The following is a 17,269-nucleotide window of genomic DNA, read 5'->3' as shown; positions in this document are numbered from 1 at the left end:
ATGATGATCTATTAGCTGAACATTTGCAAGTAGAAGAAGCACAAGAACAACCAATACGTCATATTGCACGGACGAACCCACCAAGTCAAGGACGCCGAACACCTGGCACCAGCTCTAGTCGTCATGGTGGAACAGAATATAACTATACAGGGAACATTTCAATATGTTCAACAGAAGATCACAGAAAATGGAGTGCTCCCATGTTTACAAAAGAAGATATCATAGCTTGTAGTCGTTCTGAATCACCCTCATCCGGTATAGCGTTGGGGGAATTACATCTTGGGAAGACATTTGAGAACAAGATGGAATTGAAAACCAAAGCGGCTCTCTTTGCAATGAAGAATAATTTTGAGTTTATGGTTAAGAAGTCTGGTACTGATGTGTTGTATATCACCTGCAAGGATCCTGATTGTGGTTGGAGAATAAGAGGGAAAAAAGTAGCGCGATCAGAGATGTTTGAGATCACTGTTTATAATAGTGTACATACTTGCTCACTAGAATTGCGACAAAAAGACCACCGTCAAGCAGCACCTTCTGTCATTGGGCACCTTATCAAGAACAACTATGCTACTGATGGCACTAGCTATCCACCAAACAGCATAAAGGAGGATATGAAGAATAATTTTGGGATCGATATGAGTTATATTAAGGCTTGGAGATGCAGAGAGAAGGCACTCGGTTATGTTAGGGGGACACCTGAAGAATCGTACTCCAAGTTACCTTCTTACCTGTACATGCTGCAGCAAAAGAATCCAGGTACAATTACTGATTTTGTCACAGATGACGGTCGCTTTCTTTACTGTTTCTTCTCACTCGGAGTTTGTAGAAGGGGATTTACATCATGTCGTCCTGTTATATGTGTGGACGGCACTTTCTTAAAGTCAAGGTACGGTGGCCACATGTTGTGTGCTGTCGCATTGGATGCGAATAACCACATTTATCCAATTGCATTCGCGATTGTTGACAGTGAGAATCATGCTTCTTGGAAGTATTTCATGATGAAATTGAAGGAAGCCATTGGAGTTGTTGATAATCTGTCTTTTGTTTCAGACAGGCATGCTAACATTATTCATGCTCTTGAGTTGGTCTTCCCTGATGCCTACCACGGCGCATGCTACCATCACATAAGTATGAATGTAATCGCTAAGTTCAAGACCGATCACTGTCACAAGGAGATGTATAATGCGGCATATGCATTTCGGAAGTCAAAATTTCACAGGTTCTTCAATAATATAAAGCAAATGGATCCTGCCATAGCTCAATATCTCGAGGGTATTGGCTTCGATAAGTGGACTCGTGTATACTTTCCTGGGAATCGATACAATGTAATGACAAGCAACTACGCTGAAAGTTTCAACAACAAAACCAGAGACGCAAGAACCTTCCCAGTCACTACTTTTGTGGAATTCATTCGTTTCACAATTCAGTCATGGTTTGCCGCGCATCGTGAGGAGGTAGAGAAGTGCACATCGAAATTAGCAACAACATATGAGAAAGATGTCTCAGGCATTGCGGATGATGCAAGGTACTTGAAAGTCCATCCTCTTGGACAGTTTGAATTTCATGTGGTAGACCCAGAAGGTGATGGTGAGGTGAATTTGATGACCAAATCATGCTCTTGTGGTCAGTTTCAAATAATGGGTTACCCTTGTGTTCATGGTGTGGCTGCGGCCATGTTGCGCAACGTCAACATTTACTCACTGTGTTCACCATATTACACTACTGAGATGTGGAGGGAGTCTTACAAAGAAACAATTTACCCAACTGGCAATGAGGATGATTGGGAAGTTCCCGAGAACATAGAGAAAATGCAAGTTGGGGTTCCCGTTGAAAAACAACCAGTTGGTCGACCGAAGAAGAATAAGGTGGGAAGAAGGAAGACAAACCGCACTCCATCGAATGGAGAAATCATTCCCAGTCATCGCAAGTGTAGCATGTGTGGTGGTCTTGGCCACAACAGGGCTACATGCAAAGCTAGGCTTTAAACTTTTTTTTCCCATTTGAACTTGTTGTATTAATAAACTCTTTTTATTTGATTTTTCTGAAAAGTTATGTTTATGGCAAAGCTAGGCTTTAAACTCTTTTTTCCCATTTGAACTTGTTGTATTAATAAACTCTTTTTATGAAGGTAACAAATTTTGATAATTCAATAACAGTTCGATATAGCTTGATATTAGCTCGATAACAGCCCATGAAAATTATAAAAAAATGTGAACAACAAACTGTACATGTAAAGACCCTGTATATATACAATCATCAAGGTAACAAATTTTGATACCACAAGTCTGTGGTCCACTTGTTCCTGAACACCTCCATATTTTCATCGCAGATAGCTTCCAATGGAAGACCGACCATTAGATGCTCAATATACTTGATAGCATACACACCACAATCCCCACTGTAAAAAAAAAATATATATATTAAGTGCACATTACTATAAATTTAGTTAGAAACAAAATTAGTATGAAGATGATGTTTGTTACCTTCTCTTTGACTGAGGGAGCTCGTGTTTCTGTTTGCGACGCAATGTGAACTGATGCGGCCTATTTCCTGCTGATGGAATCTTCAACATCAAGCTATCAGTAAACAGTTTACTCTGCATTAACAGAGAAGGTAGCATAAAGCACCATGGACTCATAATATCCTCGAGCTTTGCGTCACTAATCACCGAGTTGTCTGAATCGTAAACAGTCAGAGTCCAACTAGAAATGGAAGCCTCAATGGCAAACCAATGTTGTTGTCCATAGTTCTGGCACCAATATACATCCTCAACTCCTCCCCAAGATGCCAGAAACTGCTGCTCGATGCCGGTCAACATGGACATAATGTCAGCATCCCAATAATACTTTGTTTTGTCGGCTGTTTTCTTGAACTGATCATATCGGGCAGGTATCACTTGTGAGAAATAACTGTTCATCACAACTGCATTCTGTCGATATATATTGGGAAAATACTTGCGACGCATACGAAGCATGTGTTCTGCCGCATCAATATGCTGCAAAAGAGAGTACGATAAAAAAATTAGCAAAAACCATCATAAAATGCTGATGTCGAGCTCCATCGAGCTCACATCGAGCTCATATCGAGCTCATATCGAGCTCACATCGAGCCAGTATGAAACAGTAAAAAAACAAACTACTTTAACATCCCTATCGAACTACCATCGAACTACTATCGAGCTCACATCGAGCCAGTCTGAAACAGTAAAAATAACCTACTTTAACATCCCTATCGAACTACCTATCGAGCCATCATGAAATAGTAAAGACAACCTATTTTAACATCCCTATCGAACTCCCTATCGAGCTCCATCGAGCTCACATCGAGCCACTTTGTTAAGGGAATTTTCACTATCGAACTCATATCGAACTCACATCGAGCTTTTAACATCCCTATCGAACTACTATCGAACTAATATCGAGCTCACATCGAGCCACTCTAAAACAGTAAAAAAAAACAATCTATTTTAACATCCCTATCGAACTACCTATCGAGCTCCATCGAGCTCACATCGAGCCACTCTGAAACAGTAAAGAACAACCCCTATTTTAACATCCATGTCGAACTACTATCGAACTCCTATCGAGCTCACATCGAGCCAGTATGAAACAGTAAAAATAACCTACTTTAACATCCCTATCGAACTACCTATCGAGCTCACATCGAGCCATCATGAAATAGTAAAGACAACCTATTTTAACATCCCTATCGAACTCCCTATCGAGCTCCATCGAGCTCACATCGAGCCACTTTTGTTAAGGGAATTTTCACTATCGAACTCATATCGAACTCACATCGAGCTTTTAACATCCCTATCGAACTAATATCGAGCTCACATCGAGCCACTCTAAAATAGTAAAAAAACAATCTATTTTAACATCCCTATCGAGCTCCATCGAGCTCACATCGAGCCACTCTGAAATAGTAAAGAACAACCCCTACTTTAACATCCCTATCGAACTACTATCGAGCTCACATCGAGTCAGTAAAAATAAAACATGTAAAATTGAAAACAGTCCATAATTAGGTATAAATTGCTTACCCCATCATTGAGCCACGACTGGGGTGTCTTCAACGTCAGAAACCATGCTGGACCGTAACTCCCAGTCTTTACATCCCGCGGGGTCTTGTTGGGCATGTCTCCAAGAAGCCACTTGCACATTGTCCTATACTGTTTGGGATCTGGCTTCTTGAGAGGGTCCAGCACATGTGTAGCCTCTTGTGTAGCCTCGTCTGCTGGTGCAGCTGCAGCAGTGCGAGGTCTTTTCCTCGTGGGATCCGTATAGTCCTCAAACCAATCTGGCTTGCGTCTTTGGCGTCTAGCCCTCTGAAACTGAACCCCAGCAACATCCTCAGGGTTGACAATAACGACTCCCGGAGTCTCAGCATCTGGTGTCACAATGATGGTAGGGGGCGTCGTTGGATCATCAACATAGTCTAGCGGAAGATCCAATGACTCTGACTCTGAATCTTCATTGGACCCCCTCGGTTTCTCCTTAACAAATGTCAGGATCTAACTGAGTACGTCCAAGATCACTGACTGGTTCTTCAAGAGGGTCTCCTGTCGACCCTCGACTCTGTCCAACCGCTCAATCAAGTCGGCCAGCTCAGGGGCTGAGGCTGAGGCTGGTGGTGGGGTTGGTGTTGGGGCTGACACTGAGGCTGGGGCTGATGTTGGGGCACAGGTTGATGCTGGGGCTGAGGCTGGGGCTGATGTTGGGGCACAGGTTGAGGCTGGGGCTGAGGCTGGGGGAATAGGAGGGGTGGGACCTGCAACCTCCTCCCCCGGGGCAGCATCAACAAATATCTTGGCTGCCTCGGCAGCCTGAGAAACTTTCTCTGCCATTTTCTCAAAAGTCGCATCCTCCTCCTCATCAGTCTCCGAGGGATCCTGGCCAAGCCCAGGATAAAGGGGAAGATCTCCCTCAGTCAAAGACAAGTAATAGTCTTTTTCTGCTGGCCGAGGCTTCAACATCGGAAGAACAATTAACTGCAAACAACATAAAACATTTGGTTAACTCAAATAATGATAAAAGATAAGCATATAGATAAAAAAAAAAACAACATAACTTACATTCTTCTTCAATAATATCAGTGCGATGACGGACTTGGTGAAATCCTTGTTCTTCCGATGCGACCAGCTAAGCATCCTCGGGAACATGTTTCCCGAGCTCACAACAAGCTCCACCGCAAGCTGTTGGATAGCCTCATATGCCCAGTACTGTAAGGCGGGGGCATAACCATACATACTGTATTTGGACTCTTGCTGCACCTTGGCATCCTTCTTGGCATCATAGTTGGCCTTTTGCTTCACCATGTCCTTCTTACAAGAATGCAATAGCCTCCTATAAGAGTACTTCCCCCATGGATAGCTGAAGAAGTACTCTACATTCTCAACAATTTTTAGAATATCTCGCCAAATGTGCAGTTTTCCCTCAATGGCATTCAGAACCCCCTCAACAAACAGACATAGACCAAGCTTGTACACATCTTCCACAACCGTACAAGTCTTGAAAGCATGGTCCACCTGTGACAGCTTTACTTTCTCAGCATCGTTGAAATACTCCTTTATCAACCGATCGCTGAGATTACGCCCTTCCAACTCTTCTGGTGACGGGAAGGCACTGAAATCCAACCCCGTCACCAGGGCAAACTCTCCCATGCCGAATCTACAAGACTTCGACCCCAAGAAAAAATGCACCTCATCTTCGTTGTTGCTGGAAATTTTCCTCAACAACAGTTGATGCACCAAGACTCCGGAGAAATTAAACTCCGAAGCCAAAAAGAATTGCTTAAAAGGGGATTCCTTAGCCCTTTCAAGCAGCCCGAGCTCCAAAAACCTGGTCTTGATGTGATTTAAAGTACTACTACCCCGATATGTCACTCGACCAGGAAAGTGATCACTGAACGGAACAAGCAACTTAGGCATCTGTAACAACACATGAATTTTTTTTTGTAAGAAAACAGAATAAAAAAAATTTCAAAAAAACACTGAAATAAGTTGTCATCGAGCTATATCGATCTCTATCGAGCTATCATCGAGCTGAAACATACCCTATCGAGCACTATCGAAAAACTATCGAGTTCCATCGAGAAATATCAACAACCTAAATTTATCGAGCCTATCGAGCCAGCATCGAGCCTATCGAGCTAAGAAAAATCTGTCTGTCTAGATAAATAACCATCGAGCTACAGTCTAGTCTCATATCGAACCATTATCGAACCTATCGAGCTATGAAAAATCTGTCTGTCTAGATAAATAACCATCGAGCTACAGTCTAGTCTCATATCGAACCATTATCGAACCTATCGAGCTCTTGTAATATAATACAACATATCCTACCGAGCTCTTATCGAGCTCCTATCGAGCTCATGTCGAGCTCATATCGAGCCATAATCGATCCATCATCGAACTGTTCAAACTACCTTATCGAGCCTACTATCGAACCATAATCGAACCTATCGAGCCACTGGTTCAAACCCATAAAAAATTTCCCACAAAATCGGACAACCCATTCCACAAATCACAGATTCAACAACGATATAAAGCAAATATGGACTTGGGTTCAAGATTTTACCTTAGTTTTTTAAACTTTGAAGGAAATATGCTCCGTGGGTCTCGGGTTTGACAGAAAAATGGGAGTTTGCAGTGGGCTCGAGATCGCCGGAGAAATGGGAGAAGGTGGGGGCTCGACGGAGAAGGTGGGAGCTCGACGGAGATGCGGGCTCGACGGCTCGACGGAGGTGGGGGTTCGATAGTTTTTGGGGGATTTTTGTGAGACTGAAAGAGAGAGAAACCGAGACTTAGAGAGAGAAGGCTGAGATTGAATGGGAAGGATATTTTCGGTAGGAGGGAAAAGCTTAGCATTAATTTGAAAATATTATTAATGTTGGGATTTTTTGGTAATATTAGGTATTATTAGAGATAAAAAGTGAAATTTCCCTTTATTATAAGCCCTACCAGTAGGGCTTTTAGTGTTTCTCGACCTGTGAACAGTTTTCAGCGTGATTTTTTGTTATGACCGTATATATTGTAGCTATTTAGAGCATTCTGCAAATTTTTAGAAAATTCCGAATATTTTACAGTACCGAAAACTAGATTCAAACATGTTGTTTTCCACGCGCATAAAAAAAATTAGTCACGCGTGCAATAACATGTTTGAACCTAGTTTTTGGAACTGTAAATTATTCGGAATTTTCTGAAAATTTGCAGAATGCTCTAAATAGCTACAATATATACGGTCATAAAAAAAATCATGCCAAAAAATATTTACGGGTTGTAAATACAAAGAGTCCTAAAAATAGGGTTTAAAGTGAAGTCCATGTAAGAAAATTCCCATAGTATATATATATATATATATATATGACCGTCGTCGTGTAATCTCGCCCCGTACGGAGCGGGATTTGTATCGTTTTGCAATCGTAGCCCTTCATCTATGAAAATAAAATCCAACGGCTGAAAAGTTTAATTGAAGATTTAATCTTAAGTGTTAAAGGAATCGATGGTTGGGGACCTTTGTTGAGAGTTGAACCTGAACTGATATTTGATATGACAGTTGCAGCCTACACTATAGGGGCAGCCTAAGGTTTAGAGTAGAGAGGTTTACCAAAGCTTCATCTCTAAATTTTGCTCAAAATTCTACATTAATATATGTACATATATAAAAAAATCTTGCAGCTTGTTTCCTCTTGAAGATTGCTTTAAGGGTTCAATGGTGGACATCAAAGTTTTGGGGAGAATATTTGAGTTAGTGCGGAGCTGTTAGGTGGACAAAGCACGATGAGAAACACATTTCATCTTCCCTAATTTTTGTTTTTCTTTCCCAAGTAGTTTGTAACTGATTATTTGTGCTATTGTGGCCGGAGTTTAGTATTTCTCGGAGAGGTGCTCGGAAAGTGATGGTGTGACGCCGCCTAACAGGTGATTCTCTTAGAGCTTTTGGTAAGATGTTCTTTATTGAACTAGGTATTTTTTTTTTCTAATTTCGTTGAAATTTTGTGGAACAATGTGGATATTTCAGTGTTCTAAGTTCGTATGTTATGAAGAATGCATTTTTTTTTCTTGGTAGGACAGTTTAAATTATTTGCTTAGAAATTTTAATTTTAGATTATATGTCCTATATAAGATTTTCGGCTAACTAATGTTGGAGTTGTGATCGAGTTAATCTTAATACTGATTATTTTTTGTTATTTTTCCACTCTCAAAATTTCTTATGTTAATAGCTCCACCATGATGCTCTGCCACTATTTTTTTGAAGTTCTATACTTGATATTGTTTGAAAACAGAGATTATTTTCCATTTTTAGTATGATTAGATTCCATTTCCCCGACAAGGTATTCACTTTCTGGAACAGATGAAAGGGACAAAGGTAAGTTTTTTTCTTATTTTTGTCAATAGTTGAATGTGCATGATATTAAAAGATTAGATCAATGGAAGTTTCATGTAATGAATTTTGATTACCCAGTTGTTTAGTTCTTTCTTTTATCTCTGTTTAATGTTTGTAAACTGGAATTAAATGAACTTGTTACATATATGTGTCTTTCCTCTGTTCTTTTCACCTTTCGTTTAAAGTTGGATTGAATAAATTTTACAGATCGATATTTCCACTGGGTGAATGGTGATGAAATTCTTCAATACCGTTGCGGATAAGAAAGGTAAACTCTTTACCCTTTCTAACTATCTCTCAATATACTATGATATATGAGTGTAGCGTTTGATTGTTTTTGTTAAGATTGATCATTAGTGACTTCCCATACATCTGTATATAGATTAAGTATTTGAATACTAAACTAGTCATTGAGAGAACTTTCAGTAGGTTGTCATTCTTATCCTAAAACCCCTATGCTTGAAGAACCAAAGACCACGGGTCAGCTTTCCATCTACAATGCTCTGTATTCAATGTGATCGTTTAAATTTTATTTAAAATGTGTCTCTGAATTCTTTCATGTTAAGAAATAAAAAGGTTGAGTCGTTAGCTCTTCATATTTGATCTGCATATTAATTGCTTCATTAAATATCCCTGATTAGACTACAACATTTAGATTTGGTTTGTTTTGTTCCATCAGTCAAATTTCATCTTGTCTAAGTTTCTTTCATTATTGACTTATCAATCATTTGTGGTCTTAAGCATGCTATCTATTACAAAATATCTTGTTTTGAATTCAAATCCATTAGTCCCAATGCCCGGAATCAGATATTGTGAAGTCTTATATAAATTAGAGGCTTCCTAATGGGAGAAACCTAGGAACCATTTGCGTTACGTATTAATGACCTCTTGACACATGCGATTTTTTTTTTCGTTTTTTTTACAATTTATAGAAAGTTATCTGTTTTTAATTTGTTTATTCATTGCTTTATTTGATTAAATGTTCGCGTATGTTGTTTTCAATCTATGCAGACAGCCTTGTTTAATTTTGTTTTTGTTTATTTATTATTTTATTATCTGTTTGATTAAATTGCAGGAGGAATATATCATTGATAGTCGGAGAGAAATCTAGCTCCTGTTTTGTGAAGAAAATTGATTGTAAGGCAAAGAAATAACATTTGGTTGGTTTTAATGTTCTCTATGTTAAATTGTTCACTTCTGTTTATTAATATAGGGAATGTGACTGGTGTGTTATTTCTGTTTGGTTTATTGGAGTATTTAAGTTTATTTCTAAAAATTGGTTTTAATTGTACAAGGGAAATTTGATTTTTGATGCATAATAGGAGGTCATATGTCAAAATAGTACCTAGCTAAAAAAACATCATATTTTTATCTTAGTATTCCCTTTCATACCCAAAATGCCCCTGACATAAGTTTTCATCTTTTTTTCTCCTATTGTGTTCTCACTTTCGAAGCTCTCATACACAAAGCTAGCCACTATTATTTTAATCTATACTAATTTTTGAGGTCATTTTATACTTAGGATCTAGGAGCAAGTTGTGAATCCTTTCAAGTCAAGAAATTATTTCTCAAGGGTAAGTATATATTTGTTATATGTAGTGAGGAAACTTGTTTATCTACATTGCTTGTGCTATTTCAAACAGATATGTGTATGTCTTCGTGTTTTATTGTAATTTTCACCGTCGGAATGGATTTTCGTTTCTTTTTTAGTTTATGTCAGTTGGATACTTCGATATTCTCGATGAGACTTTATGGTCCTCGATGGACCCCGATAAAACTCTCATATATTTAGGGAAATTGGCTACCTCGATGGACCTCGATAGAGGCATAGAACTTAATGTATGTAGTATGTGCCTCGATGGGTTCATAAGAAATTTTTTGGGCAGTCCACCTCGATGTACCTCGATTGTACTCGATAGGTTGACCTTGATAGGCCTTGACATATCTTGATATAAATTGATTTTATGCTGTTTTATGTTTTAGTTTTAATTTTAATTTTTGATATATATTTTTTGTTGTTTTTAATATAGATTCGACTGTTTCCATATTTGTTGCATTTAATAGTGTTTGAGAACTGGAAAATAGGGATTGGATTTTTAGGGATGCTGAAAATCAAGTTTTGCCTTTGGAAGAAGGGTGTGACGTATGAGCAACTGCTTGACATTCTGTACGATGAGTTTGAAGTGGATAAATGTGTGTATGACTTAAAAATTGAGGTCTCATACATATCTCTCACAATTTGTCAAATTTACCGATCAAGTTTTAGGATTGTTTATAGTCTAGTTTTTAGAAAGGTTTGCATTAGTTTAGGGCTATTTTATTGCAGATTTATGCTTGTTTGTTCATGTTTCAAGTTTTTGATGCTAAGATGGTGAAAAGAGTGGAATGAAGTGAAAGTGGAAGAAAATAGAATTATTTTGGTAAAAATCGAGTCATTCGAGAGCAAGAAGTCCGAGTAATGTTTCTGTGAATAGCGCTACAGCGCTATCATATTGGCGCTACAATGCTAGAAAGAAGACTTCAAGGCTTGTGTTTCTGTAAGTAGCGCTACAAAATTAGCGCTACAGCGCTTGAAGGTTCTGAAGATTGGCACCCCAGCGCTACAATACTAGCGCTACAGCGCTAGTACATCAATTTTTGATGCAATTTGGCTCTAGCAATAGCGCTACAGCGCTGTCGATGCGGTTTTGAAATCTGAAGTCATTTTTAGAAGGACAAAACAGTCTTTTCACTTGGGAGCATTGGAAAACTATTTAAGGGACATTAATCTATGAATTAATTAAGCAGTTTTTAGTTTTTAAAACTATAGATCTAGAAAAGGCTGCTGTATTTAGTTTTCTTTCTAGATTTCTTTCTCATCTTAAATTTTTAGGTTATTTTCTATGAGCAATTACTTGAATTTTATTATCATTATGTTATCTATGAACTAAATCATTTATCTAGGGATTAATGTAGTTGCTTGAATTTCAATTTAATTTTATTATGATGTTTTATTGATATTTCTTTTTTATTATAATCTATATGATGTTTGCTTAATGCTAGTAAATACTTGATCACTATTTACTTGATTTAATGGTTTTGATTCAAAATTTGAAAGATAAAAATTGAATATGTTATCATTATATAGACATAGGTTGCATATCAGACGAAAGTACATGTATGACTTGTGTAACAATTATGTTTCTATGCTTAATGTCTTTTATATGTTTAAGTTTATCACAAAGATGTATAAAACCTGCATATAGGCTGAGATTTTATATCTTGAAAAAGAATAGAAATCGATTTATGTTAACCTGTTATTAGAATAAGAAGAGATCTATAACTGATTAGTAAAATTAATAGAATGAAATGTCGATGAAATTAATTTCTAGGCTTTTTATTATTGATTTTTCTAGGCTTTTTAATATTGATTTTTAATGTGTTTATTTATTGTTTTGTTTACAGTTATTTAAATTGTGCTCGTAGCTTAGAATTATTCAACTTAATTTTAATTACCAAATAGATACTGAAAATCAATTATTGGTAATTGATTAATAGTCTCAGTGGGACGATCTCTGTTCTTATAGAATTATTACTTGACATGACCACGTATAGTTGCGTGTATATTTTATCGATTAAGTTTTTGACATCGTTGTCGATGACTAAATAACCAATATCAAAATTAATTGTTTTTCATTCTACTTTGGTTTTAATCTAACGTTTTCTAATTCAAGTTGCTTTTAAATTTCTCAATTTAGGTGATCTATTTTATGCGACGTAAATGTTAAAAAATACTAGTGCTTGTTGATTCTGAGATTGAGAAGACCTAGAAAAAAGAAAGAAAACAGAAAAGACTTGAAATGATGGCCTAGAAAGTCAATAATGTTGCCAACAACAATTTGAATCGGGGTAATGAGGGTAACGCTGCAGTTGAGGCATATCTACCCCTGATGGATTATGTACTCCCTACTGTCACGGGTACATTCTAGTATTCGCCCACCTACTGTAGAGGTGAACAATTTTGAGATCAAGCCTTCGATTATCCAAATGGTTCAGAATTGCGTTCAGTTTGGGGGGCTACTTAATGAGGATCCGAACCTCCATATCACCAATTTTTTTGGAGTTATGTAATACTTTCAAAATGAATGGAGTAAGTAATGATGCAATCCATTTGATGCTATTTCCGTTTTCTTTGAGAGACAAAGCTAATACTTTGTTGATTTCGCTGCAAGCCAATTCCATAGTGACGTGGGAAGATCTTGCTCAAAAATTTCTTGCTAAGTATTTTCCTCCTGCTAAATTGGTCCGGATTAGAGGTGAAATAAATAATTTCTGTCAATTTGAGGGAGAATCGTTATATGACGCTTGGGAAATGTTTAAAGATCTACTTCGAAAATGTCCACATCATGGTATAGTGAAATGGATGTTGGTGCACACTTTCTATAATAGACTGAGGACTATAATAGATGCATCAGCTGGTGGAGTATTTATGAGCAAAAGCGCTAATGAAGCTTATGAGCTTTTAGAGGAGATGGCCATGAATAATTATAATTGGCCAGCTGAGCGAGAAAATAAGAAGGTGGCAGGAGTTCTAGAAGTTGATCCTATTGTTATGCTCACTGCTCAAATTGCTTCGCTAACTAAACAAATGCAACAACAAAACAACATTCCAGCTCAAGCGATGCAACTACAACCCACTCCTATCATTTGTGAGACATGTGGAGGCCCTCATCACTTTGAGCAATGTCTAGCGACGAGTTCTTATTCAGTAGATGATATTCCACTTGAAAAGGTTCAAGCCATTGGTAATTTCCCAAGGCAACCGAATATCTAACATTTATACTCCAGCGTATAAGAACCATCCAAATTTGTCTTGGAGTAATAATCAAGGGCACCAACCACAATATCATCAAAATCCACCTCAATATCTTCCAAATAGATCATCATATGGGCTCAATCCAAGACCCTTTTATGATACTCAAAGGCCACAAATGCCGCAAAATCAACAACCACCCCCTCAAATGACTAAACTAGAGGTATCCGCGGATTCATTGAGCCAATTTATGACAGAAACTAGATCCTCTATTCGGAGCTTAGAAACACAAGTTGGCCAACTTGCAAAGTTAATGGCGGATCGTGATCAAGGAGCTTTACCTAGTTCAACTGTGGTGAATCCTAAGGAGCAATGTCAAGCTGTCACTTTGAGGAGCGAGACTAAGTATGAAGGACCTACAGTAGAAAACAAGGGCAAGAAGATAGAGGATCAACATGTCACTAGTCCAGCAAAAGATGAGGTTACTGAAGACCTTCCAAAGAAAGAAAAACCAAAATACACTGAGCCTCCACCAAAGATTCCATATCCTCAACCGTTTCGAAAGGCTAATCTTGACAAAAAAATTTCTAAATTTTTGGATATCTTTCGAAAACTACACATTAACATCCCTTTTGCAGAGGCTTTAGAACAAATGTCAAGTTATGTGAAGTTTATGAAAGAAATTTTTTCAAGAAAGAGGAAATTAGAGGATTATGAGAAGGTTGCATTAACTGAAGAGTGCAGCGCAATACTTTAGAAGAAACTACCTCCAAAGCTTAAAGATCTTGGTAGTTTCAATATCCCATGTTCTATAGGGGGTTTAGTAGAAACAAAAATTTTATGTGATTTAGGGGCCAGTGTGAATCTAATGCCTCTATCAATCTTTCAGAAGTTGAATTTAGGAGAAGCTCGACCAACTACTATGTCTCTACAGATGGCAGATTGATCAGTTAATCACCCTCTTGGAGTGATTGATGACATATTGGTAAAAGTGGGTAAATTCATCTTTCCTACGGACTTTATTATTTTAGATATGGAGGAAGATGAAAATATTCCAATAATACTTGGAAGGCAATTCTTAGCTACTGGTAGGGCTTTAATTGATGTACAAAAGAGTGAGTTAAAGCTGCGGGTGCAAAAAGAGGAGGTAATATTTAATGTTTTTGCAACAATAGAAATTCCAACGTGTTGTAGAGTTGAAATGGTAAACCAAGGAGAGAACAAGTTGGAAGTCTCTAAGAAAAGATCCATAGTTAAAACTGAAATGCAAAGGAGGCGTCATCGGTTAAAAATGTTCTTTAGTGAAAGAATTCGAATGTTACATGAGCGAGGGAAAGTACCACCAATTTCTAATCACAAGAAATGAGGCCCAACCCATGCCACTATGGCTCTCAAGGACGTGCGGGGAGGACTTGATCCATGTTGAATATGAATGAAAACAAGAGTCCGGCTAAAAGACGTTGAAGACAGTGCTCTTAGGAGGCATTCCTATGTTTATTTTTAATTTTTAATTTTATGTTATTTTTTTTGTTTTTTTATTGGAACAATGTTTTTAGAGATTTTATTTTAGTTGTTTTTAGTTTTATTCTGGAAAAGTTGTGTTGTAACTCGTAACCCATGAAAAACGTGAAAAAATTGAAGTTTTAGGTGGTTATAGCGCTACAGCAGCCATTGTCGTCTCAACCGTTTAAGGGACCTTCGTCCCAGCCTCCACAACCGCCATACTGACGTGGCTGTTCAGGTAAGTCTTTTTTCTCATTCTTTCTGTACTTTAACTTTGGGGACAATGTTAAGTTTTAAGTTTGTGGGAGGGATTTATTTTTAGTTTTATGTTATTTGATGTGTTTTTCAGTTTGGTTTGTTAGTTAGTTTGTATTGAGTCATGTTTTAGAGTGTACATTAAGTTGATGATAATTGTCATTTTAATATGATTGACTGTTATGTTGTATAATCCAAAGGAAAAGTTGATGTGCTTTTGAAAACAATCTGTGTGTTTGGTTAGATTACTTTGTTTTTTTTCACGGTGATTTGTTGTCATTAGAGATCTATTGCTCATGATGTGCAAGTTATGTTATGCATGTCAAATTTGGATTGTGGATTGAAAAAAAAAATTCTAGAACTTGTTTGCTTACTATTTGAGATGAAATTTGAAACAATGCATATTTAGGAAAATGATATAGGCAATTTTTGGACTGGTTGTGCCTTTCGAGTTAACCCTATTAAATTTTATCCTTAGTTAATCCTTTTGAACCTTATATCTGTTTTCTTATTAACACATTCTTTTGGGCCTAGCTGTGAATTGGATTACCATTTATTCTTTTGACCCATACCATGAGCATGAAAACTATTATGTGAGGGGAGTCAATGTGTAATGGGATGCTATGTATCATGTGTTATTCAGAAAATTTCTTGTGATTGAGAAGAGTTAAAAGAAAGAAAAAGAAAGTGCGAAAGGACTACATTCCCAATAAGTTATCTATTGAAAAATCAATGTTTGGGAGAGTGTAATATGAGAAAGAAAAATAAGAATGAGTTGGTTTTGCATAGTTTTCTCAATCGTTGAAAAGAAAAAAAAAAGGTAACAAGGGATGAGTGGTTTGAAATTGTTGGGGAAGTTGTTTAGTTGGAATGCTTGTGGTATGATTAAGCTTAAAATGTTTCTTTATCTACCTATACCTAAGCCTTCTATTACAACCTTTGGAAAGACCTATTGATTCTTATTTGTGCATTTGTTCATATTAATGGAGAATAGTAAGTAATGCAGGCATATGGAATAACTTGGTTATGTGGTTAGTTGGTGAAAATTTGAGGTGCATAAAGTGGTTCAATTATTTTATTTGTGAGTTATGAGTAAATGAGCTTTGGCGTTAATAAATTGCAGTGAAATGGTGAAGTATTTTGACTGAAAATCTAGATTGATATTTTAAATAGCATGATTGTTTTCCTTAGAATTATATGTGCGTAGCAGTTTTGAGTGTTGGAATTGGTTGGTTATGTCAACTTGGTTTATTTTGGTTTAAGTCTAGTTATATTCTTTACTCGAGGGCGAGTAAAGGATTAGTTTGGGGGAGTTTGATAAACGAGTTTTAGGCTTGTTTATGGTTTAGCTTTTAGAAAGGTTTTCATTAGTTTAGAGCTATTTTATTGCAGATTTATGCTTGTTTATTCATGTTTTTGATGCTAAGATGGTGAAAAGAGTAGAATGAAGTGAAAGTGAAAGAAAATAGAGTTTTTTTGGTGAAAATTGAGTCATTCGGGAGCAAGAAGTCCAAGTAATGTTTCTGTGAATAGCGCTACAACGCTATCATATTGGCGCTACAACGCTAAAAAGAAGACTTCAAGGCTTGTGTTTCTGTAAGTAGCGCTACAGCTCTACAAAATTAGTGCTACAACGCTTGAAGGTTCTGAAGATTGGCGCCCCAGCGCTACAATACTAGCGCTACAACGTTAGTACATAAATTTTTTATGCAATTTGGCTCTGACAATAGCGCTACAGCGCTGTCGACGCAGTTTTGAAATCTAAAGCCACTTTTAGAAGGACAAAATGGTATTTTCACTTGGGAGCATTGGAAAACTATTTAAGGGACATTAATATGCGAATTAATTAAGCAGTTTTTAGTTTTTAAAACCCTAGATCTAGAAAAGACTGCTGTATTTAGTTTTCTTTTTCTAGTTTTATGAATTTCTAGATTTCTTTCTCATCTTAATTTTTTAGGTTATTTTCTATGAACAATTACCTGAATTCTATTGTCATTATGTTATCTATGAACTAAATCCTTTATCTAGGGATTAATGTAGTCGCTTGAATTTCAATTTAATTTTATTATGATGTTTTATTGATACTTCTTCTTTATTCTAATCTATATGATGTTTGCTTAATGCTAGTAAATACTTGATTATTATTTACTTGATTTAATGGTTTTGATTCAAAATTCGAAAGATGAGAATTGAATATGCTATCATTATATATACATAGGTTGCATATTGGACGAAAGTACCTGTATGGCTTGTGTAGTAATTAGGTTTCTATGCTTAATGCCTTCTATATGTTTAAGTTTATCACAGAGATGTAGAAAACCTGCATATAGGC

At 37.0% G+C, this 17,269-nt stretch overlaps 1 protein-coding gene across 13 annotated transcripts in view; it reads left to right on the top strand.

Moving 5' to 3' along the window:
- The first annotated feature begins 7,579 nt into the window (after positions 1-7,579).
- Positions 7,580-17,269, top strand: part of LOC133822974 (uncharacterized) — a 28,958-nt gene continuing 19,268 nt past the window's right edge. For 2 of the 13 annotated variants that reach the window (XR_009888086.1, XM_062255486.1), the window contains exons 1-3: positions 7,580-8,655; positions 9,463-9,524; positions 9,910-9,961. The gene's annotated coding sequence lies outside the window, so the exon portion shown is untranslated. Of the gene's footprint in view, positions 8,656-9,462; positions 14,921-16,329; positions 16,999-17,269 lie in introns of those variants that run through there. The other 11 variants (XR_009888082.1, XM_062255485.1, XR_009888085.1 and 8 more) reach the window with 10 other exon arrangements.

The sequence above is a fragment of the Humulus lupulus genome, chromosome 3, assembly GCF_963169125.1.
Source record: "Humulus lupulus chromosome 3, drHumLupu1.1, whole genome shotgun sequence".
NCBI classification, from domain to species: Eukaryota; Viridiplantae; Streptophyta; class Magnoliopsida; order Rosales; family Cannabaceae; genus Humulus; species Humulus lupulus.
This window is presented reverse-complemented; position numbering and strand designations above follow the sequence as displayed.